Genomic DNA, 18,056 nt, shown 5'->3' with positions numbered 1-18,056 from the left:
CAGGAAAAAAGCCTCCCTGTAAAACATTGGCATGGGTGTAGTCTGTAGCAGTAATGGAGACACAGAATAGAATTGTTTTTAAAATTTTTTTCAAAGCTGCCTTAGAAAGGAGGGCTCCACTTCTACAGGTAGCAGCAGATAACCAAAAATTTATCAAGGCTTCACTTGAAAATGCCATGTCTTTGCAGAGAGCACCTCAATTTTGTGCTGAGCCTTTTGTAAGTCAGAGTTGGGACCTTCAGCTGTAATGTCTATCTGCTGACAGCTGGGTGGGGGAGATGCTGGCAGCATTTCTTGCAGTGAGATTCTTTGATGGTTAGAAAAAAGTTAGTGCAACAACACATTGTTTGGCTGTATGCTGAAATTATTCAATGTCATGGAGGTGGGATGAGCGCTTGTTTCTGGCTGTTGGGATCAAAGGTTTCTACAACATGTGCCTTGAAAGAGAGAAGAAATGGAAACTGGAAAATCAGGAAACCTGAAAACCCTTTTCAGCAGAGAGATTCTAGTAGTGCAAGAAGCTGCTGCACTGCTCCACTGCTAAAGCCACAAGCCATGTAAAGAACTGAAGCCACTTTTTGTAGCTTATATTGCCCTTTGGTGCTGACCTGTGATTTCTAGATCTCATTGTCTCTGTGTAAACTCTGTATCAGTCAAACTCATTAAATGCTCGTGACTCGACCTGGCCATGAAATTTCTCTCCCGGGGATTTTCAGGGGCCACGTCTACAAACACTCATGTTGCACCAAAGCCAATTCCGACTGTGTCCTGTGGTGGGTGGTGTTTTTTCCTCTCCCCTACTGGTGAAAACACTCAGAGTGATACTGATTGTAACTAATGGTTGAAACCCAGAAAAACAGCTTCAAAGGAAACGCTAATGCTTGGATTCTTTGGGATGACTGACTGCTTGTTAGCATGAGGGAGGGTTCTGATATGCTGCTTTCCCCCAGGACGCTACATGTATACTGGACTGCCTTTGGGTTTCCTGTAGGTGGTTTTGCTTTTGCATTCTTATCATTTATATATCAAGGGATGTAATCCAATGTGCTTTCTTTACTATTGATGTCAAATAAAAATATTTTCAGTTACAACGTTTGGCAGCATTGCTGTGGGTTACCTCTCTGTCTTGGTGGGTTTCTGGCTCATGGGGTAGACTAGGCCGTGCCTTAATCTCCTTGCATTAACTTTCTCCAACTTTTCCTCCCTCTGGCTACTCCCTGAATTGATTTCTCTGTGCTGCAAATTTTCTGCCAGTTAGAGACACAGACCAAAGAGTCCCCAGATGACACCAGAAAACTGTAAGGTGGTTCCTAAATCTGGGTAGGGGGACAGCATGCAATCCATCCTGAAACCAGGCAGAAGATGCAAACCCTCACTCAGGCTGTGACTGCTTGTGGGCAAACAGGCCACTGCTTGCTCCCTGAGTGCTTGTGGGTTTGGCTAGAGTGTGGAAATGGAAGAATAATTCCTGGGAAACTGAAGTAAACATTTGCCTGTGTTCCTTGGCAATTTCTCACAAAAACACTTTCTGTGGAAGAGATGTTTCTGGCCAGACTGTGGCTAAGGCTAGGCATGAGTCCCCAGTGCTCTCCAGGGAAAGGCAGGCTTGTTTCCAGCTGAGGCCAAGTACCAGCCTCTGGGCCCAGGCTGGCACAGGGGGCAGGACAGCCCCAAGCTCCTGCAGTTGTTTGCAGGCATGCTCTGAAGACCATATTGACTGAGGGATCTGGAAGAGAGCAGTGCCTGCCTCTGCTTGCTTTGTCCCTTCACAAGTGCCTCTTAGGGCTTTGGGGACAATGCAGGACCATCACTACAAGGAACTTGCCAGCAAACTGGGGTGCTGCAGCAGGCCTGGTCATTCCTGTTTCATCTTCTGTTGACTCTCGAACCCTGAAGTGTTGCAAGGAATCATGGGTGTTACCTTTTTATGCTTCCAAGTTTGGCATCTACAGGCAGAAAAATTGTCTAAGAGCAACCTTCCACTTCCTCCTGCAGATGGGAGGAGTATTCTGTGGGGAGAATTCTTCTGCCCTCAGACTATTGAGCTATTCCTCCTGTCTACACCCTGAGTGGGTGAGGCTCAGTGGCTGGAAGAAACCGTGTGTGGAAATTTTGTCCCTTGCTGAAAGCAGCAGCTGAGAAGTGTCACCAGGATTTCACCCTTCTCCCCACTAGTTACCAAGGCTTCTCTGGACCAGATCAGCTTGTGGCTGGTAAAGGATCCCATGACTCTTGCTGTAAGACCATATTTGCTCAGAGAGCTTTCTCCAGAGCTTGCTTTCTGCTGTAGCAGAGCTTTCTCCACCTCATGCTCCACCTGCCTGCCAAGAGCCAGGATGAGGGATTAAAGGTTTCTTACATTTATCCCACATGTTTACCCTGCTACACTTTACTGTTCTTCAGCCCACAGGGGGAAAAAAGAGCCAAAAACCCACAACAAAAAAATAAGCTGTTGTTAAAAGGAAGGAAAGTTCTAAGTAGAGTTTGCTAAACCTTTTCACCCTCTTGGAAGGAGTCTGAAGTAGGCGCGTTTGTCCTTTGTTCTTGCTTTGTCTTAGCACAGCCCTGCTGATTGCTGGATCTGTTCTTATTTGACTACATCCAATATGCAGGATGTCTACATACTCAGGGACAATGCACTCATGTGACACTCATATTTTCTGCCAACCCAAGGCAGCAACCCCACTCTTGGAGCCTGTTTGCCTTATCCATCCACTGCTCTAAATATAACCACCAGCAAGGAAGATGACTGCACAAAAATCTCTGTAGAGATCAGTGGAGACTTGACTTCCCAAGTCTGCACTAGACCTTGCAATGATGAGCTGAGTAGGGAAAATAAGGGGTTTGAGTTAAATCCAAAGGTTGGACCAGTAGACTTTTTCTTGATTACTTTCTTGCCTCTCACATGCATGAAAATTATTTCCAAGAATTCTTGTTCCATGATTTTTCCAAGGATGGAAATATATATTGCTCATAATAATTTTGTAATTACATTTTGTAATTACTACACAAGAATGGAGGTTCTACTGCTGTTTCATGTATCTTTCTCCTTGCCCTCCCTAAAGGTGGGCATCATATTAGCTTTTTCATCCAGCCTTTTCCCACTTGCCATGATATTCCACCATGGCTGACAGCAGTTTTATTGACATGAAATGATAACTCATGTGGGTTAGTGTCATCTATTCTATTCTTTAAGCAGTCCTTAAGCCTCACGTTTGGTCTTCCCACCTACTTCCAAACCCAAGCTGGTGAATGCAGATATCTGGGACCTGGCTTTCCCTCTGAAGATTGTACAAAAGTCCATTGATCACTGTGGTTTTTTCCATATTGCCCAGTACCACAGTGTTTCCTCCATCTGCCAGTGGCTGTGCATTTCCCCCAATTTCTAGAACACCTGCAAGATCCTGTTGTACTACCTTTAATGATCCTTTCTAGTCTGAGTTGTAGGTGGAACTTGGCCATGCTCAATACCACCTCTAAGTACACAAGCAAGCAATGTTTACTACATTCTTTTGCTATCATATTTCCCATTCTCACATGCTGCTTTGTTGTTGGTGTTTGTTGTTTGTTTGTTTGTTTTCATTATTTTGCTAAAATAAATGCTCTTTTTAGTCAAGCAGGACTTCCAGTGAAATTCCCAATTTTCCTGCAGAAGGGAAGGCTTGGGCTATTAAGGATGAGCACTCTGAAAAAACCCTTCCCAAGGAGGTTGATGCAGTCCTGGGACAGCATACCGAGGTGACACCTTGGGAGGTTTCAAGGGTTGATCAGTGGTCCCTGGGCTGTAATAAACCAGCAGCTGCAATAAACCAAACTGCAGCAAACCAGCCCTCAGGAGCTCCAAGCCAGAGCCAGCAGAGCAGCAGGAGTGCCATCCCTGTGTGAAGGGACACTGCACTAAGGTCATGGACAACGCCAACAAGCCTGGAGAAGCCTGCAGAGCACTTCCAAGGAAAGAGCAGGGAGTTGCACGGCTGTCTGTGCTTTCCAAACCAGCTTTACACCATATTTTACTAATCAGAACTTGGCAAGGTGTTTACTCTGTGACCATCTGCCGTGCTGCAGGAGAGAAAGGGAGGAGCTGTGAAACTTTCTAAGGTTGTGTCCAACTCATCCAGAGCTGGCAAACCTGTTAAGCCCATGTCTGGGAGCATGTGGAGGTGCTGCAGAGTGTTGGCACGCAAAAAGTCACATTGAGAGCTCACTGACCACGGGGTTTTTTTACATCCTCCAACTTTCCCTCAAGAGGGAGAGAAACAACTTAGTCAAAAAATGCAAAACATTGGTAGATTCCTGTGTGAAAAAGAGTTTGAAAAGCCATCCCTCCAGCGACACCCCACCTAGCAAATGCCTCAGTTTTCTTTCCAAAATACAACTGGAACAGAAACAATTCTTTTTTTTAATGGGAAAAAAAATCATAGCCACTTCTCTCTCTCCCATGGGATTTAGTGACCCCTCTAAGGGAAATGTGTTGACAAGTCTTCACAGGGAAGATCACCACTGATGAAGGGGTCTGGGGCCTGAGGTCATAGCACTCCAGAGCAGAATGTGCTCCAGCAATGTGGGAGAAGATGTCTCTGCAGCATAACTGTTCTCCCCATTTCCAGAAATACTCTCAGATACATTCACCCAAGGAAGAGTGAGATGTGCCAGAGAAGACACCAGGACTGGAAAAAATCTGTATTGAAGGGAAAAGAGATCATTCTTCTGTTTGTGATCCAAATTTCTTTGTCTTTCTGACAAAGCTGATGTGTTCTTACAGAGGAGGCAGTGGTATGGTCAGCCCTGGCACTGGAGTTTTCGTGAATTTAATGCATCCACTCATCAGTCATCAGTGCCTGGGGATGTGCTTGACACAAGGAAGTGCAAAGGCTGTGTAGGACATCAGTGGCACAGGTGACGTGGGGCGTGTTGGTGAAACAAGTCCACAGGGCAGCCTCAGAATGTCACAGAAGCACAGAATTGCTGGGGTTGAAAGAGACCTTTAAAGACCAGCTAGTTCTAACTTCCCTGGCATGGGCAGGGACACCTTCCCCTAGAGCAGATTGCTCAAAGCCCCATCCAACCTGATTCTGAGCACTTCCAGGACTGGGGCATCCATGTCTCTCCAGTTTTGAGAGATGTCATGTGAGACTGTGTCAAAGTCTTTGCACAAGTTCAGGTAGATAACATCTGATGTTCTGCAGAACGGCCAAGTCTTGCTCATCTCAGGTGGAAAACACTGACTTTCTGCCTGTGTCTCTAAAACTTACTTTCTCACCCAGCTGCTAGAAATTTGCCTCACATATTTACCAGGCCTGGGTGGTTTTCCAAACATAGGTTTAAGCAGGAGTCTTACAAGGAAGCACAAAGCTAAGGGGACAAGTTGGATGTCTCTGAAGCAATAGAAGGACGAAGACTACATCTTTCACTTTGACTGGACAAATTCCTGAGTGATGACGAAATATGAATTTAGATTTACACTAGCTTTGAGTAGAGGAATTGAGCAAGAGCCCTCAAGAGATCTTTCCCTGCTGTAATCATTCTAAACCACCATCATACCCTTAGAAAACACAATTACAGAGTCAGCAATTGACTGTGTTTTGGTTACTTCTAACTTACACGAACATTGTGGTACTTCTCAGCAAGAATCCTGGAGAAACAAGGTCTCAGCACACCTTGTTGACATTGATTTCCCAGACAATATAGAAACGAGAATGGAAACTGGGATTTCTCAGATCTACTCAGCAGCCCTCCACGTTGTGATCCCACTGCAATGAGAATTTCTGGTGGACAAGATGACATCTGCTTGCAGTGGTGGTGAGGGCCTTTGACATGTAAAGGGCTGCTGAATATCAGAGTCAGTGTTGGCTACTGCAAGCAGCAAGGCTGTGATTGGCTGATGTGGCTCTCTGCCTGAGAGTCTGCTCTCTGCAAAATAAGCTGCTTTGAAAATCAGCATGCCTTAACCACTGCCACTGGCCCACCTGTGAAGCATTTTGCTAGGGAGTGCTCTGTCCCACAGGTGCTAATTATAATACTGCCCAAAATAATGATTAGACACATTGACACATATGTATTAAACTCATTGAGAACTGTAGCATGAGATGGGCACAAAAAGCTAGGCTCAGACAACCTCATGGCACCATGCACCCACTATTGCCAGCTGAAAAGGCTTCTGCAGCCAGGCAGACGATGAGACTATCCATCCTTGGAGATGTTCAAATGCCATCTGAACATGTCCTGGGTGATTGGCTCTGTGTGGCCTTGCTTCAGCTCAGGGCTTGGACCAGATGATCTCCAAAGCTCCTTTCCAACCTCAGCTGCACATGGTCCCCAGGAGAGCAGGGATGTATGGAGCAAGGCTGTCCACAGCCGTGCAGCTGTGGCACAGAAGCCCCCAGAATCACACCACATTCAGCATCCTGGCACTTCCTCAAGTGTCTGAGTAGTTCTAGGCAGTTCCCAGCCCTTGTCCTCCACCCCCTTTCCTGCGCTCACTGGCAGGTGTTGCTTTCCCAGACCGAAGCAGGTGCCTGACCCTGTTGCTCAGATGTGTTTCTCATTGCTCAGCTGCTGCTGCTGCTGCTTTTCTTTGGAACACTTAACACAGGCTTTGCCCAGCTTTTGAGGCTGCACACCTAACACAGTGCCAGTGAGTTATTTATAGTCCTGCAGCCTCTGCTTCTGGCCTATTCCAACACTCTCAAGGCCCCTGCTGCTATCGTGCTTACTTCACACATTAATAACAAGAGACACCTGGCACCTCAGGCCAGTTCACACACCAGGCACTCATGAGGAGCTGGAAACATGTATAACAGGCCACAACAGGGTCTTGGTATGCTGAGCATCCACTGTTTTAGTGTAAAGGCTGGGACTGTTACCAGCAGCAGCAATGTCCTTCTTGTGGAGCCCCAGGTGACAGCAGCAGATGGCAAAAAAACAAATCAGAAATCTCAGACCAAAAGCTCATCTTGCAGCAACACAGCAAAGCTCACTGTTGGACCCTATGGGAAGGGGGAATACTTATTTTGAAACTAAGCCAGTTGCCTCTTACTCACAAGGATTTTCAAGCTGAGAGCATCTGTGTGGTCTGTCCAGGATGAAAGCTCCAAAGTGCAAGCAGTTTGTCCAAGGACACTGAATGCTGATGCAGAGTTAAAGGGACACTCACTACTGAGGTCTTATGATGGTTCCTGTGTTGTTACCTCAGGAAATGTGTGCTGCTTTTGAGTCTTGAATTTTGGTACCTGTTAGGAGCTAAAGGTGACTGTGGTCTCTTATCTCTCCATTTTCTTCATCTCTGCTTCTCTTCTGGGAACCACTAAGAGATACTCACTGCTCTTTGTCTCTTTATCAGGATGCTTTACATCTCATCTTCCAAACGCATTTTGTAATGGCTTTGGTATATCCTGCTCTAGGTTATCAAATATTTGAGACTATCCCAGGGGTTGGAGTAGTCTGGAAAGCAGTTGGAACCTGTAGTCAGCTAATGCAGATGCCATCCATGACTGCCTGCCCTGCGGCTGCTCCTGCACCCAGGTACTCTCCATCCACTCAGTGTTTTCCTTGCAGAATAACAACAACCAGCACAGGATTTCCATGAAGACAGAAGACATAAGGGTAAGGGAACATTGGCGCCTCATACAAATGTTGGTTTGACACTCAGGATCAACAAAGAGGCTGAAGATTGCTGCCACAGTCACCCATGAGGCACAGTACTGTCAAATAAACTTGTTTTCTTCTATTTTTCTTATTTTTCTTCTTTAAAACAAAAAACAAACCAAAGCAAAAAAAAACCAACAACAACAACAAAAACAAAAACAAAAACAAAAAACCCCAACAACAACACAAAATAATAAAAAGCAAGCTGTACAGAATTACTGCTTCAATCCAATAAGGGGAATGGTGTTTCTGTTATATAATAGGATTTCCTCAAAGCATTTTTTTACTTAATATCACATGATGCTTTGGTAAGACCCATGCCTTATACAAAAGAAACAAGAGTTTAAAAATGGTCTGGCAACCTTTCAAAAAGTAGCTGTTACAAAACCTTTAAGAAGTTTGCAGATGGCAGAAACACGGTGGCATAGCAAATGATGTCTCTGTTCCAGGAAGCTCTGGATCTAGCCAAGTCATTACAGTTTGGTGAAATAAGCTTTAGTAAATTACAGAAACATAACTGGAGGCAAATAATGTGAGACGTGAGACCTGCCTTATAAAACAGTGTTGCAGAGATATTGAAGTGTATCTGTGGGTAACACCATGAGCTCTTTTGCTGCAGTTAATAAGGATAATGCAACCCCCAGCTGTAAGAAAGTGGGTGACAGCATTAGAAACAGGCAGGTTTGCTTCTGTGCACAGCCCTGGTAGGCAAAGTACTTGGCTGCTGTCTGTATTTCCAGAGGAAGAAGGACACATGCATATTCAAAGAACTGCAGAAATGAGCAAAGAGTGCTACAAAAATTAACCTTGTGCTGCACATCCAAGAGGGAAAGAATGTCTCTGAGCCCCATTCAGAGGTACAGTGCAGCAAAAGGGAGAAGGCTGTAATAGAACCCTCTAGCCTCAGGTCAATAAAGTCTCTGCTGTGCTCCTCCTTCACACTGGGTATATCTCTGGGGAGGAGGCATTGACAACTCTAAAGGAAAGTTCTGTGTTTCTGCGCTGCAACAAGACTATAAGCCAGGGCTCAGGCTGCAGAGCTGGACACTGGCAGGAGTCAGGAAGAATGACTCCATGCCAACTGCATTTTATATTTTAGATCTTTACAAGTGTTTTGTAAGATATAAAAGTGCTGAGCAAGTTTGGAAAAGCAGTGAGTTAAAACGATCAGTGTAAGAAGTATGCTCAAATGGCACAGGGTGGACAAACAAAACTGAGCATACCTCTGAGCCGAGATGGAACTGCTGATCTGAAGCCATTCCTTTGAGTGGATAATTTCACCTTAAAGGGCTGAAATTATTAATTCCTAGTATTGTCTCAATACTCAGGGCATTTCCTTAGTTCCTGTGTGCACATATGAGCCCCATCACTCGGGTGTGTTGGGGACAGCCAGGTGAATGCCTTGCATCCACCTACCCAAGCACTGTCTGTCCATCTTTACCTCTGCAGGTTGTCCAGCCACTGAGCCTATTTTTTCATATCACTTATTTTCCAAGCTACAGATGTGCACAGTCTCTTTGCCCCACCTGCCCCCAAGAATGGCGGGATATCGACCTCGGCTCTGACAAATCCCTTGCTGCCTGTCAGTGGGAGAACAGCCCCTCTGCAAGTGTCAGGTGCAAAAGCCCCAGTGTGGAGTCAGCAAATGTGGATGCAGACATCTGGCTTTAGCAAACATATTCTTCCCAAACTCCAAGCCAAGAGCAATGCAGCTTTTTCTTTATCCCTGGGAGGAGAGAACAAGACCATGGATCCCAGATGTTTTCCAGCAGAACACTTACACAAAGCCTTCAGCAGTCTGCCAGAGGAGTGCCACATGTCCAGATAGATGTTAAACAGAGCTGGACCCTGAGGGGATTGGTGGTGAGACAGGGAATCTTGGCAGCTGAGAGCAACACAGTCCAGGACAGGGAGAAAAGCAGACAAGCCCCAAAATCCCTGTGATAGTGCAGTACAGATACTTGGCTTTCCACAGAAATGCCTGAAACCTGCACGTGCTCTTACTGGAAGAGTCTGTTGACCAAAAAGCCAGAGGAAGCCCAGTGGATGGCTGCAAAGGAGAAGAGCTATGTTGGTGCATTTGCAGAGTGGAGTGGGAACAGATGCCCCTCTACTACCCTGACCCCTCTAGTTGTATTTCACCTTCCCTGCAACTACCTCAGAGCTGCCTCCCCAGCCCCACCAGCAGAGATGATGCTAAGGCAGCACTGTGCAACCTGGGGCACAGGGAGGTGGGCTGAAGTTTCATCCTAAACAAGCCGGGAGACAGAGGAACTTGCACAGTTGTCAAATCAACCAACTTCTCCTTATCTCTGTTGTGATTATTTCCTCCCCCTGCTGCATTCCTTGAATAGCAATACTTGTTTTGGAAATTCCTCTCCCCAACAGTTTCAGGCTGGAAATCTTTGAGGATGCAGGAGCAGTCTGGTGTCAGAAGTTGTACTTGCCCTGGATCTGTGTGACAGGCTGCCCTCCCAGCCTGACCCATGGGAGCTCCTGGGGGAAGGAATGCCCCAGTCTGGCAGCTGCTGAGTATGTCATTTTTGGTTTTGTTGTCCCATCACTTACAGGCACTCTGATTCAGCACCTTGCTGCACAGCAAAGCAGCTCATTCCTTCCAAACCAGCTACCAACCTCTGCCTTAGCTTCAGGACTGTGCAAACCAAAGGAAAACTACATCCTACGGCCAGAATTCTGCAGCTCAGCAGCAGGGATCTGGCAGTCATGCTGCCAAGCCCTTTGGCATGTTTTGCTCTCTCTGGTGGTCACCATATGGTATTTCATGTTTTGCCCACTAAAGCATTCATATGTGTATTGGGTGAGAGGAGACATGCAGTCACAGGTGAGTCTGTGAGCACAGGTGTTCCAGAGAACGGCCTGGTGGGTGGGTGGGGGCTCCTGGCCTGTGTTTGAGTATGCTGGTGGGAAGAGTTGTCTTTGGGCTGAAAACTGCATTCTGGAAAGTCAAAATTCAAGGCAGGGAAAGGGACTGTGGCATAGGTGTATGCTTTTCAACCCTGGATGCTGGTTGGTCCCCTCAAGAGATAGCTGCAAACCAAGCATACAGAGAACATCCTGACCCAAAGAGGACTCAGTAGGGAAAAGGGCTGCTGGCACTGAACTGAGCAGATGTGCTCTTAACCTGAGCCTGATGTCAGCAATAGCTCACTTGACTAGAAAGCAGGTCAGTGCCACAGATCAGGGGCTTATCTGACATGTTTCTGGGGAGCAGAAGGCACAGAATGTGCTGATGCACAGGACAATGCCATGATGCAGCACACACAGAGAAGTCATCCCCACCTGTGAGACCCTGGACAGGCTGAAGGAGGGAAAGCTAGGACTGTCGCTATGCACATGCAGTGAGGGCACACCTGATGCCAGCAAAGACCATGCAGATGTCTGCAGGTTAGACCACCTGGAGACACTGCTGTGGGGACCCCCAAAATCTACCTGCTACAAAGCTGTTACTGCTGCCCGTTGGCAGTGGATTTCTGTTTCAGCCAGAAAGAGGCACTTCATCCATATGAAAGATCCTTAAAGTAAGAGAGCAAGTCCTTTGTCCTGCAGATTGACCCAAATGGGTGAGTAAAAAGAGATGGGAAACAGCCTGCAGAGCACCCAAAAAGCCAGGTAGCATGGAGCTGGATCAGAAGCTGAAAACCTTTGACCATACCCACACTCCCTCTCTCCTGCCCAAACACTGCGCTGTGCTGTGGGTCCACATTGTGTATGGAGCAACATCTCTGTGTATCTTACCCTGGGCCTATTGTACCTGGCAAAACACCATCCTGAGGATTGTGTATGTCTCTGTTCATACATCCACTTCTGCAAGGTCCTTGTATATAAAAAGGCAGCGGAGACATCTTGCACTGGAGAACAGGAGAAAGAATAAGACTGCTGGGGTACGGAGGTGCCACAGGTCCAGGCAAATCTGGGTAGTTTTGGAGGTCAAAACCCCATTATAGGAGTGTTAGTCCTGTGAGTCAATGTGTAGAAGAGAACCAATACAATCCTGTGCACCAAAATCCTATGGCAGAGAAAGCCTGAGTTGCAACATTTGTTTTGGCAACCTCCAAGAAGTAAATTAGCCTCACTAATGCTAATTCACTTCACTGCACACACAGATTAACAAACACATTGTGAGGCAGTTGATGAGTCCTGGGAGCTGTGGCTGTATTGAGAAGTGGAGCTTGGGCTGTTCTGGACCCAAGGGCAGGTTCTGTTACTGCTTTGGACAGACATTCTCCGTGGCAGATGGGGCAAGGAGACTGCTCACAGGTTACAGGAGTTCAAAATCCGGACACACCTTTGGACACGGGAGGTGTGAAACCAGGCAAGAGTCCATTAGGAGGAGGTGCCAACTTCTTTACAGTGGAGAGGGACAGGGAACACACAGCCAAAAAGGGCAGCAGGGGCTTGGGGATGGACATGAGCCCTGAGGGATCGACATGGGACAGGTTTTTCCACATTGTGCGTAGTTAGAGCTGGTTCCTGCTAGCAATCCTGTGATGCACCCAAAGGAAGCAAATGACCTTTCTCAGAGGAGTTTCATGTTTCAAGCACAGCTTGCTCCCAGCACACTAGTGTTTACTCAGCGCTTACTGGTCTCAAAATAGAGCACTTAAAGAAACACTGGGGGGTTTTCCCACATCCTTGCAGTGCCATTTGTCACTGGTCTGTTGTACAGGGGGACACAGTGAGCTGGTAATTTGAATCTGTTCACACATTCATTAGAAGAATGTCCCATCAGAAGAAAAAATATTTTGCAGCTCATGTAAGATTGAACCTTATCTTGAATGCCAGAAAAGGTTGACAGTACTCAAATGACTATTTATGTCTTTTCCCAGTCCAGGGAGGGGGAATTATCTCTCTATTTCTAATTGGCTTGCTTTTGGCCATCCTGAGCAGAGCCACCAAATCTTTTCTTACACCCAAACCCTGCACAGTGAGTGCTGAGGATATTCACCAGGGTGCATACCCTGGTCAGGGGCCCAACATGGATGGGTGCATGACGGATGAAGTCTTGCCTTTCCAGACAGATTTTCTCTTGACATTCTCATTAAAAGCAGATGATCAGAGGCCAGGGCTTATGGTGAACTGCCTGAGAGTTTTATGCCCTCTGACTCCCACGGATGCAGAAGGCAGAGTTTCGCACTGCTGGTGGTAATGATAATTTGCAGGTCCCTGCTCAGTGCATGTCCTGAGTTGCAATGGGCTACAAAGAGCTCTGAGCTCAGAGTTGCTCTTGCTATTCCTTCACACTGGTGACTCCTGCTCTCAAATTGCAGCTGCAAAGACAAACACAGTTATCTCTGTGTTTGAGATAAGAGGGATAAGAGAGAGCCATGCTTCAGCTCTCCTGCCATCCAAGAAGTTTGAGCCAGTGCATATCTGGACACAGCATTTCGCACACTTGCACAGCCCCAGCCAGCACATGGCAAGAGCACAAGCAGATATGCTTGGAAGAAGCTGAAAGGAACTTCATGCTAAAGAGAGCACTCACCCTTCAGGTGGGCACAAGCAACCCCCACTCTTCAAAAGGGGTCCCCATATTTAGCTGTGAGAAAAACTGATTTGGTCCTCCCTTTGGTATATTTCCTGCCCTCAAGGTAGCTCAAACCTTACACACACTACCCTTGTCTGCTCCACTGTTGTGTTTTCATGTGCCACGCCTGGAACAAATCTTTCCAGTCACAGCAGCAGGGAGATGCTGACTCAGGCCTTCAGGCTGCTATGGAAACCATAGTCATCATGCCTGAAATGCCATCACACTCCCTTCTGCAAACCAACCCCTTAAAACCCAGTGTAAAAGTCAGCTGTGGGCCAAACCCCTGCCTGGAAGGCACATCTCCAACACACCGGCAGCAGCTGAAACTGCAGGGAGAGACTCACTGTGGCACTGCTGCCTGTCGGAGACAGTGAGAAAGCCCTTCCTTGCACCATCTCTCCCACCAGCCCTGGGTGGAGAGGCACAGCAGGAGGGCAAACAAGGCTGGTCTCAACTTCAGGAAGTGCCTTTTCTGTTTCAGCTCCAGCCCCACTACAGATTACAGTGCTGGGATTCCTTGCTGCTTCCCCATGCATTCTGAGTCACAGATGCCTCCCTGCCCCAGGACTCCTTCCCAATGGGCAGACAGTGCTTGTGGCCTCACTTCTCACTGCTGTCCCTGTGTGCCCAAGGAAGAGGATGTGTGTGGCAAAGGCATGTGTTTACTTTACCATCCTTTGGGCAAAGACTTGGCACAGAGAAACTGCTGTTTGGGTGCAAGAAAAAGTTGCTTCCCTGCAGAAGAGATGCAGACAAGTACCAGAGGGCTGGTAGGGTCTCTGGTCTTGGACATACCACAAACATAAATTGAAAAGACTCAGAACAACTGGACCTGACATTGGGGTTAGCCTGCTTTGAGTAGAGGATGTATTAAGAGCATTTCAGTCCTCCCTTCTGGTTTATTCTTCTGACTGCCTGCTAGTATGAGCAGGCTGGTTGTCTAAGTTTCTGGAGGATACGTTCCATGGAAGATTTTCTAAATTCAGAACTGTAACTTGCACAAGACCCAACACCCTTCCTCCCTCTGCCATGACTGAAGCCAAGGAAAAAGACTTAGAGGTTCTGGTTGGCGAGAGGCTGGACATGACCCAGCCATGGCACTCCCAGCCCAGAGAGCCAAACGTGTCCTGGGCTGCATCCAGAGCAGCGTGGGCAGCAGGGCAGGGAGGGGATTCTGCCCCTCTGCTCTGCTCTGGGGAGAGCCCACCTGGAACCTGCATCCAGCTCTGGGCTCCCAGCACAGGGAGGACATGGAACTGCTGGAGTGGGTCCAGAGCAGATCATCAAGATGATCAGAGGGATGGAGAATTTCTGCTATGAGGACAGTCCAAGCAAGTTAGGGTGTTCTGCCTGAAGAGGAGAAGGCTCTGAGGTAACCTTGTAGCCGCCTTCCAGTACCTAAAGGGGCTACAAGAGAGCTGGAGAGAGCTGCTCTTTTTACAAGAGCACATAGCGATAAGACAAGGGGAAATGGCTTTAAACTGAAAGAAGGCAGATTCAGGCTAGATATCAGGAGTAATTTATTTACTGTGAGGGTGGTGAGGCATTGGAACAGGTTGCTCAGAGAGGCTCTGGATGCCCCAGCTCTGGAAGTGTTCAGTGCCAGACTGCATGGAGCTCTGACCAGTGAGGTCTAGAGGAAGATGTTCCTGCCTTGGTGGGGCCGGGATGGGGAGAGCCACAGCAGGACTTATCTTTCAGTTTGCTTCCAACCCAAACCATTCTATGATACTGTAATGTCCCAGCATAAATCGCTTATGCTACTTTAACACTACGAAGATGCAGGGTTAACAGTCCTACACAGTAGCTGTTCTCTGGTGGATGCTGAAGGTACCAGCCACAGCAAACTTACCAGGAGAGAGGATATCATGATTTAGCCTGGTGCCTTCCCCAGAGAGACAAACGAGGGACAACAGCTGATGTCAGATGACATAACGTTTCACCGTTTCCCGTGGGGATGCGACCAAGAAAGAGAATTAGTTCACAGCGGCTGCGAAAGTCCAGCCTGCAGGTAGATCATTAACACCTAATTGATTTAGTTTTAACTGCCTCTGGCCAGGGGTCTGTGAATCATCTGCAAATGTGGGGGTGCAGGGAGAGAGAAAAGGAAATATAAACATCACTCCAAGTGTTGAGGCTGGGTACTTCCAAATATAATTAAGCTCAGGTGCAGCCTTTCGGGAAGACTGAACGCATCCCGCACCTGCCGCCGCTTCCCGTTGGCTTCTGGAGGCGCTGCGTCCTGCCTGAAAGCACGGGCGATGCGCAGGGGCCACTCTGGGTGAAGCCCCCCCCCCCATACGCGGTTTTCTGCTTCGTTTCCAGAATGGCGGTCGGAGGAGAGCAGTCTGGCCCTTCACTTTGGGGTGTCTCCTGTTGGTGTGACCAAGCTGGGCCATCCCCGGGCAGCACTCTCCACCCCTGTATCCCACCACAGGTCCAGCTCAGGCACCAGACCGACGCGGGGACACAGACCCAGCCCAGCCCCTCCTGACCTGCTTAGCTACCACGAGTATTTCTTCCTGCCACATCTCCTTAGTTCCAGCCATGCCCCTGGGCAAACCGCTCTACCCCAGCTCACCAGAGTTCCATTCCCCTCGGGAAGCTGACTCCTCCTCCGCTCTACTACTTCTTAGGTCTCTCAGTCCTAGGAATCCCGACCCGGGATTCCTAAGCCGTTGGATGTGTTGACTGTAGTTAATTACCGTGCTGATTATGCATTCCTGGTTGGCTAATATCCCTCAAACCAAACACCCATCTGTCCCCACGTTTAAACACAGAAATGTTTTTCAGACCTGGTGTTAATAATCAGCGTTACCGATTTGCATTTGGGAGAACAAGAGGAAGACTGAAGAGGAGAAAAGGGAAGATGGTTCTTGTATAAGCAAATCTTCCTGTCATGCCTGGTTAGCTCTTGAGTCCCCTTCTATCTGTGAGCAGAGGGGAGACAGATGTTGCTGATGCTCTGCTGTATTAGCAGTTGGTCCAAAATTTGTGCCTGGACCTGATTAAACTGAAATATTATAGCTTCTCCAAAGTATTCCATCTATGGTAATGAGAACACACTAGACAAAAGAGTCCAAAGAAGAAAAATCTTCATCATTCTGGCATTTTTGAGCTAAGAATAATTACCAACAGAAAAAAAAACTTCAGACCAGGGCTCTTATTACAATACCAAGGAACCCTGTCTTCCATCCCCTCACTGGGCTCTCTTGTGAGAATAAAAACAAAAACCGGAACAAAGGGATAAATCTAATTACAACGTTTGGAAATTTTTTGTTGGAAAAATAAAGCAGTAAGGAGTCCCTTTGTTAGCAAAGAGACTGCTGCTTCTTTTGTGAGCAGCTTCCATGTGGTTGTTGGTTGCACATGAGTAAGTGATTATCCTGTTTCAGTAACATCCAGGAAATTCTGAAAAAACCCAAGACATAATGCCATTGCAATGTCTTAACAAATCAAATTTCTAACCCCTGCCATCAGAGTTACAGTATTTCTGGGACTACAACAGAAAATCAGGGCAGAGCTATAAAGATCCCCCTTCAGGGGAAATAAGCAACTTCTGCTAGTGTTTAACACCATGGTGGCTGCTGCACCAACAGCTTAGGACAGAGACTGTTCCAGCCATTTCAGCTTCATGCAATATGAGATGGTATGACAGCAAGAAACCCACCCAGCAGGAACCACAGTGGTAGCAGAAAGAGCAACACTGGAAATATATTGTGGCCAAGGACCCCAGTCCTTCAGAGAAAATGCCACCTAGCAGCAGCCAGACATGAGAATAAGCTGAGGGATAGTAGACAATGCCAAAAACTGCCATTTTGACTGAGAACAGGCTGTGTTGCAAGACACCCTAACCTTTACCTCACCAGCATACTGGAAGTGATGGCCCTGAGAGGAAGCAAAAAGGACAGTGTAGCTGGGACCCTGCATGCTGACACAGCTCACATGGCTGCCCCATGCAGGCAAGGAGTTATTAGGCCATGCCAGCAGACTGTGTACTGCTCATTCCAGTGCCTAATGTACAGCAAGACATTTTGCCTGCTGTCTTCTGCCAGCATGACTACAAGCTTCAGTCTTCCTGTTTAAACACTGGTTTCCACTGGTCTGACTACCTGTAACCTCAGCAGCTTTGCAGAGGGCTGCAGAAGAATCTTGAACTTGGCCAGCATCATTATCCATTTCTCCTCACTGTAATGAATCCTCTTGAAAAGCTTTCTGGAGTCGCAGCTACACAGGAGTCTCCAACACCCCTCTACTGGGCTGGCTGTGGTCCTCCTTGTACAGCTCAGTAAGCAGTTTGCATTATACAAAATGAGAATTACTTTTGGACCATGTTCAAGCTCTTTTCAGAGTTACCTCCAAGTTCTATCCACCCGTCACTTCTCAGTCTGAACCAATCCTCAGGGTTATTCCTCCCTCACCCCTGTGTATCAGATGCACTGACACTTCTGCTGCCTGAGCTGTATAGAAGTCTGGTGGTCCAGTCCTCCCATTTAGAGATACCCCTCTGGACCAAGGCTCTGTCTTTCACCATGTCAGCCTCTCCCCCATAATGATTATTTCCAGCACTGTAAAAAACAGAAAAAGAATATGTAAGTATATATCTGCATATATATGTGGTAAGAGAGAGACATATAACATTTCTGTTTTCTGCAGACATGTGCTGTTGCTCTTCTGAGTTTTATGTTCCCTGGCACAGAAATACTTCCACTAAAAGTAATAAATGTAAAAATACTCAAGGAACAAAATGAGTACAAAACAGGAGCCAAAGTTTTATTGATGTTCATACCTGTAGATGCCAGTAATCACTTGGGACGTTTACTGGACCCTCTGCCAAAACCATGGCCTGTCTGTGCTGGAGTGG

This window comes from Melozone crissalis, unplaced genomic scaffold (assembly GCF_028551555.1).
Source record: "Melozone crissalis strain CALT ecotype California unplaced genomic scaffold, PUWL_Pcris_2 ptg000005l_1, whole genome shotgun sequence".
NCBI classification, from domain to species: Eukaryota; Metazoa; Chordata; class Aves; order Passeriformes; family Passerellidae; genus Melozone; species Melozone crissalis.
This window is presented reverse-complemented; position numbering follows the sequence as displayed.